General features: G+C 35.2%; 1 protein-coding gene across 2 annotated transcripts in view; it reads left to right on the top strand.

Annotated features, from left to right (window-relative positions):
- The first annotated feature begins 1326 nt into the window (after window positions 1-1326).
- LOC129750772 (titin homolog) overlaps window positions 1327-7312 on the top strand; it is a 161784-nt gene continuing 155798 nt past the window's right edge. For both annotated transcript variants that reach the window (XM_055745801.1, XM_055745800.1), the window contains exons 1-2: window positions 1327-1527; window positions 2634-3160. The gene's annotated coding sequence lies outside the window, so the exon portion shown is untranslated. The remainder of the gene's footprint in view (window positions 1528-2633; window positions 3161-7312) is intronic.

Here is a 7312-nt window from a genome sequence, read left to right as displayed (position 1 = left end):
CTAGCTCAAGGTGAGTGTGAGCTTCCAGTGTCAGGTCTTATGTCTCTGGTTCCATGTTTTAGGTCTCATTTCCTAGGCCACATCGCAGGTCTTAGGTGTTATTAACATGTGCAAATGTGACTCTATTCAGTGTTTTTGATTCTCACTTTTCTGTATGAAAAAATCAATAATAGGCGATGGAAGCGCTGACGAATTCGGGTGATGGTTTTGTAGAGTTACAGCTTTACTAGTTTACATCTGACGATTTGGCTTATTAGAAAGTTGTCAGAGAGTAAATCAGAAGACTCGAGCTCGATTCCTGCTCGAGGTAAATTTTTTTCATTAACCATTCATGATCGATTACACCTTACCAATAGGCCAAATTGGACGAAACTAGTAAAGCTGTTGATATATAATTTGCTTCTAGATTCTACGCTCATCATATCCCAATTAATGGTACTTATACTGCCCCAAGGGGGGTTCTCATTATGCCCCTAAAGAGACTGATTTTCAGCTGTCGGCAAAAAATTTGAAATGCATTTTTAAACGTTTTTATCTACTTTTTCAGCCATTTAGGAAAGAGACTTTTTTAGTGTCTGATCACGAAACAATGATGTAACCTGTTGTTTTCTATGGTTAAATAAGCGTCCTTCTTGAGGTGACCGTTACGCCCTTATCTCATCTAAGTGTTTTTCTTAAAGAGATAAAGAGTAACTTTACACTGCCATCGCTCATATGAGGATTTTAAGATACATATTGTCTATGATGAAAACAAATTTAATTGATCAGATACTATATTCTGTTATTGCAGGGGTAAGTAACATTACCTCATAATTAATGTTCCTATTTAGATGATATTCATTTCCATGCGTATTTTTCTAAACAATTTTATTGTTGCCGGTTTTAGTAAAACACAACCCCTGGCAACGCTGATAATGAACACGGTTCCAATGAATGAAATACATACTCTATCATTCATTCATTCATTTCTCGAATATCATTCATCATTCATTCATTCACTCCATAATCAATTTAATGAATACTTTTCGCCTTTCGCCTTCGCTCTTTGATCATTCAGTTTATTACTCGGCTGGTGAGCGAAACAAGCGAAACCCGGGAAAAATCCTCTCCAAGTTCCCTAGGTTTCCTCAACTGATCTGCTCTGCTCCAGCGATTGACCATTTGCATTGACCAAAGGCACCTCGTCGTCGTCAAAGAGCGACGAACGACTGAGCGAGCGAGAGTCCGATCCAACCGGGGAAATCCCCCGCATTCGAGAAAACTACGTCACATTCCACTGTAGCAGCAAAAGCAGAAGTTAGTCAGTTTAATCGTAGAAGGTGCAGTCGTACGGAGGACTCTCCGCAACTTGGGTAGCAAACCCGCTCGAACGGTCGCCGCGAACGGTTGTGTTTTATCGTCGTCGTCGTCGTCCATCGTCGTAGAGTTTCTCGTCCGGCGTGTTGTGTCAAAGGGGGAGGTTTCCGTCCGTGCAACCTCTGCTCTGCTGTGTGTTTAGGCCCAAGTTCCGTTGCCTTGGTGATTGTGGTGTGTTGCTGTTGTTTTTCTTTATTTGGGGCTAAAGGGTTTCTCGAACTGTTCTGCTGGGGACTTGCTGGCCAACTTAGATGGCCTAACTATTATTATTATTCGCGCACTGCTGTTGCGGTAGTGTTGCAATAAATAATATTGGGTGGAAGTTGTGAACTAAGGAGGCTTGTGCGCCCGAGCTAAGTTGTTTTGTAGCTCTTCTGCTGCCGTGGATATCCCCTCGCCAGTGGTTTCTGCGTGTATGTGAGCTAATGTGGATTTAGCGCGGAGGTGCCTTGGATTGTCGTGTATCGTCGTAGTACGCGTTGAAGATCTGGGATTAGATTCGCTGGATTTACGCTGGATGTGTGTGGGTAGTTGCCGCTATCTGTTGGTGGACACGGTGAAGACAGACTACGTCGTGCGAACAGGAATAAACGGTAGACATCTGAGGGGCGGGTTAAGTTGTGTCGCTGTTTGCGTGTGAAGGGTGGTTTTATTATGTTTCTCTCTACCGTGTCCAAGTGTCCAATAATCATCTCGGAGGAGTACGGTGAAACTTTATTTTAGCACAAAGCGTGTATTCTGAGTTGTTTGAGAACGAGGTGAAATGGGAGCCTTTTTTGGGGTGATGGGTTTTCGCAACTGACACCGTTTCGGTTCGTTCGAATGACCTGGATACAAATCAAGCAAAGTAGGCGACGACAACATCGAAAAAACTCGGTCAGGACTCGTTCGTTTGACACACCAAACATCGACGCGAGTAAATCCTAAGGATCAAGGCGAATCAAAAACGCAGATTTTCAAGGAAATGGAACTTGTTGACCCAGTCGATCCATAAATGGCTTACAACGATCCTTCCCAATTTGTAAGACTGAAGCTCAGCTAAGCGACGAACCTTCTGCCGATCAGTCGGTGTAGTTCATATGATCATTGTGCATCAATTGAAACCAGTGACTTTAATTGGTGCATTGCATTCAGAATTACTCTCAGTGGAACACAATTGACGTTGACAGGATAAATTGCGAGTCCAAATCAAGCGAGCTATAGCAGCTAAAAGTGTTTCTATTTTAAATACTTTTTCATGAATATTTTACTAATTTAATTTTCCATTTTTTCTTCAGTGATACGAAAACAGTTCAATTTGTCTAAGTTTTAACGAAAAAAAGTGCAAGAATTTTTCGCAGGAACGCAAATAAAAACAACAAAGGTGCTTAAACTTTAAAACGGACTTTGAAATACAACATAAGCAAAAAAAAGTGTTAAAAAGTGAAGGTACCCCAAAAAAGTAGCAGTGGAACCAAACAACAACAACGACGACGAAAAAAAGTGTAGAGTCTATCAACACTAACATACTGCCAAAACGAAGTTAAAAAAATCAGCATCGTGAAAACCTTACACAAGAAGAGTGGTGTTATTTTTGTTTTTTTTTTTTCGTATTTTCGTCTACGACGAGTCAGTCGGAATTTCAGTGCATGAATCACACAACTTGAGCGAAGTGATTTTGTGGTGTGTGCTGTGCTAAGTTTTTTGAAGCTTTGTGTTCCTTCTGAAGATCGGTGGCAAACTACTGTTTTGAAGCAGTTTGTGGGAATCTGGAGTATCAAAACCACACGGACTCGGAGCTGAACTTTATGATATTTTTTTAAAGGTGAGTATGCGGAAGTTTGATGTGAATTCCTCAACGAGCTTATACCCCATCCAACTGGGACTGGGAAAGTCTTTGTTGGGTTTTGTTTTCGAATGTTTACGTTGTTCGATAGATAAAAGGATTGATTAGAATTGTTAGGTTTCAATCGGAGCTTTATGGCTTTCGCCAGCTGTTTTATGTGGAATTGTAAATGAAGCTTTGTGTAAGCTCTCATTTCATTTGATGGAAGATAAAACCGAACGAAACCATTCAATTGAAAGTTGAGGCACAAAGGGTGTCTTTCGACGAAGTAGAGATTCCATATGGAATCGAAAAAAGACCAATGGACTATTTATTGAATTTAAAGATCTGGAGTCTTATCAGCTTTTGTCCAGTAAAAACCGTTATTTAATTTTAAAAAAAAATTATAAATGATACAGTCCGTTCATTTATGAATCTTTTTGAATTAAATAACGGTTTTTACTGGACAAAAGCTCATAAGACTTCAGATCTTCAAATTAGACAGATCTTAGGAAAATCGAAAATCTAGAAAATTGGTATCCTCAGTAAAAAATCTAGAAAATTGGTATCCTCAGTAAAAAATCTAGAAAATTGGTATCCTCAGTAATTAAAATTCAGGTGTCAGATTCAGATTTCAAAGCACTGATCACAATGACATGACAGTGTGATGACACTTAGAACAAAAATTCAACCATTTTCTGTCTAATTTTTTAAAGATTTTGTAGGTTCGCAATACCGACGGTAGGTGGCGAACCTGAAAAATGTGACAAAAAATGCCTTGTAGGAAAAAATGTACCCGATTAGCCCGATTTTATCGTAGAAATTGCCTGTTTTTTTTTAAAGTTGGGTGGCATTTCATAACTGGGATAGCATTTCTTCAAATCGATTGATGCGCACTCTGGAATCGATATTGCGTACTGTTGGAAAATTTTTCCAGAAAACGAAATCGAGTGTCCAGTCAGTATGGTCAGTGGTTTAAGATTCAAATATGAACAATGGACAGAATTTTCATGTTAGAATCTAAACTTCAAAGAAAAAATTATTGGATTCAACTTGAATTTTTCCATTAATTTAAATAATTTGTTCTACTCAATGGCTGAAGTCACTTTTAAATAATGAGGTTCCCATGCGAAATCAAAGTGAAATACGACACAACTCGAAGAAAATTTAAGCGATTTTGGTCAAATTTTGTACACATCCATGAATGACGTGAAGTTTGATATCCGAGAATTTTTTGGGCCGAGAATTGACAGTTTGAAGGCCCTTCGTCTTTAGAGAAATGGTACTCTCATACAAAACGCACCTCAACTGTGACACAATTTAAACAGGACTCAGGTAATTTTCTTAAAAATAGGTTCACCAGCATGATTTGACACAAAAGTTAATTTATGAAAGAGAAATTACCTCTCATTTTGGAACAGGAGGCTCCTATATAAAATTAATAGAAAACACTACAAAACTCAAACAATTTTAATAAGATGTTTATTAAATTAAAAATACATGCAAGATTAAAAATGACAAACTGATTTACCGCAATGAATTGAACGTCAATTTCAAATAATATTTCAATCAAATGTATACCTCCTTTAAACTGTGCTATTCAAACCAATAAGCCTTACCCTGTGGAAAACCTTAAACAATTTTTTGCTGTTTTAAATTAAAATAACAAGTATGGCTATCAAATTTAAGTTTGAAAACAAACAGTACGACAAGATAGAAAATAAATCATTCAACCAGAAATCAGAAATGTACAATAGTTTTTCAAATTAAAAAAAAAACTCATAAGGAACTTTCCTGAGCTTCTATACGTTTCAGACTCTTTTGAGACAATATCAAAATTATTTTAAGGTTTATTGGATACTCTTTGTAGACTGTTCTAAGAACCACCTTGAGAAGCTCTTTTCAAAGCTATTAGACGCTTTTTTAGGACTCTTGAGGTTCTTTTGAACTTTTTACCAAACTCATTGGGGCTTTTTAGGACTCGTGAAATTGGTCTGAGACTGTTTTTAAATTGATTTATTACTCTTTAGGACTTCTTGAGACTTTCTGAGGGAATTAAGAGGCTCTCTGGAGCCGTTTTTGAGGCTCTTTAGAGTTTTTTTTCTACTTTATTTGACACTTTTAAGCTTGTTATAAAGCTATTTTCAGAGGACAATTTAGACACTATATTAAATTTTTACAAAATTGTTTTGAGATTTTTCAGACTGTTTTGGGGATGTTTCGAAACTCTTCTGAATCTCTTTGACTGTTCTTTCAGGACTCTTGAGGACTCTTCAAGATTCTTTAAGGTAATTTGGAGACACTTTTACGACTGTTCTGAGACTCTTTTCGGATGTTTTGTTTGTTTATTTGTCCCTAAAAGACTCTTTTCGGAATTTTTGAGACTCTTTAAGGAATTTTTAGAGGCTCTTTTTTAACTTTCCCAGAGAAGATTGAACTTATTTAAACCCATTTTTTGAAGATTTTTTAACCTTTTTATTTTTAAATCTTTTGATGTTTTCAAAACTTTGTTCTTTTCAAACTAGCTTCCAACTCTTTAGAGCCATAAATTAAGACTCTTTCAAGACTCTTTTAAGACTCTTTGGTGTCTATTGTGGGGCTCTATAAATACTCTTCTGAAAATTTAAAGACTTTTTTGTTGCAATTTAAATGTAAAGAACTTTAGAATCCAAAAACAAAAGTTGAGAATTTAAGTTCACAGGCGAAAAAGGTACAGACTTCGTTCGTTTTTGGCAACATGCCCGAACTTTTCGAACGGTTTTTATTCTGAATTTTTTTTTCTCCTATTTTAACAAAATAACGCTTTTTAGTATCATTAACGTTATTTTAAGTCACTTTCCGACCATTTTAAGAATTTTAAAAGTTTTTATTCTCATGTTTTTGATGCATTTTGAAATATTTTTGTTTTGTTTATAATCTTAGTTTTTTTTGACATTTTTGCTGTTTTCGTCATTCTTCATCATTTTTTAGTTGTTTTGTCATATTTAGTCTTTTGTTTGTATTTGTTTTTTAATTTTTTTTTATTTTCCATATTTTTGTAATTTTTGAGTACTTTATAATTTTTTTTAAAACTTTTGTTTTTGTTGTTGTATTCTATCACCATTTTTGAACGTAAAAACGTTTTTTTTTGTGTTTGTCCAAATTATGTTGGTCCTGTTATAGAAAAAACTAAAAGGTAATGTCGCTTTTAAGAACAGTTCGATTTTGGCACATGTGCCAAAATCGGATGTTGCCAAAATCGAATGTTGCCAAAATCGAATGTTACCAAAAACGAACGGGGTTTGTATATACAAATATTTTCTTGGTTTTTTATATTAGTTTTCCAAATTTTACGAAAGAAAACCGCAAGCTTCATATGATTTTTCTCAAACAAAACACAAAACAGTATTGTAATATGTATTTTATTGAAAGAATTCATCCATAACTTTTCCTCAAAATATATTTTACTAAATATTTTGGTTTCACAAAATATTTCTGAGTCCCTTATATTGAAGATTCTAATATTTTAGCAAATCTGTGGATGACCAGAGTAAGTTATGATCTATGCTTATAAATATAAAAAAATATAATTTGTTACAAAACGCTCACAAATTTCATCAAATTTTCATTTTAAACTGAATAAGGGCAAAGAACAGTAAGAAAAGTCAATTGAGATTTTAGTGCATGCTGATTTTTGATTTTGAAGCTTCAATTTGAAAAACAAAATAAAATTTTACAGTATTGCTGCAGAAAAAGTTCTCTTTTGAATCAACCCTTGGTTTTCAAAAACAAGAGCTGCTGGAGACAAAGCATGAAAATCTTGTGTTATTTAGGCTTTTTTTTATCGAAATTCGGATTCGAAAAATTTAGAAGTTTTACAAATACATTTAATTGCAACTAACAAATGTGGCTCTTTCGAACATTGAAATTTTGAAAAATTGTAATTTTCGACTCTTCTGACTCATAAGGTTGCCAACCACTGGCCTAAGATGATTTGTATAGTAGTTTGAAGACCGTTATATTTTTAGGATAAGGTTGCCAGCATTTTTTCAGCACGTAGCCGAGCGTTTGATTTCAAAATTGACGACCAAGAATCTAGACAATACCCGGGAAAATTTGGTCATACCCGGAAATTTTTGAACTAAAATCAAGAGAAATTTTTTTTCATCAAAT

The sequence above is a fragment of the Uranotaenia lowii genome, chromosome 3 (assembly GCF_029784155.1).
Source record: "Uranotaenia lowii strain MFRU-FL chromosome 3, ASM2978415v1, whole genome shotgun sequence".
NCBI classification, from domain to species: domain Eukaryota; kingdom Metazoa; phylum Arthropoda; class Insecta; order Diptera; family Culicidae; genus Uranotaenia; species Uranotaenia lowii.
The sequence above is the reverse complement of the archived record's forward strand: the minus strand, read 5'-3'. Positions and strand labels throughout refer to the sequence as shown.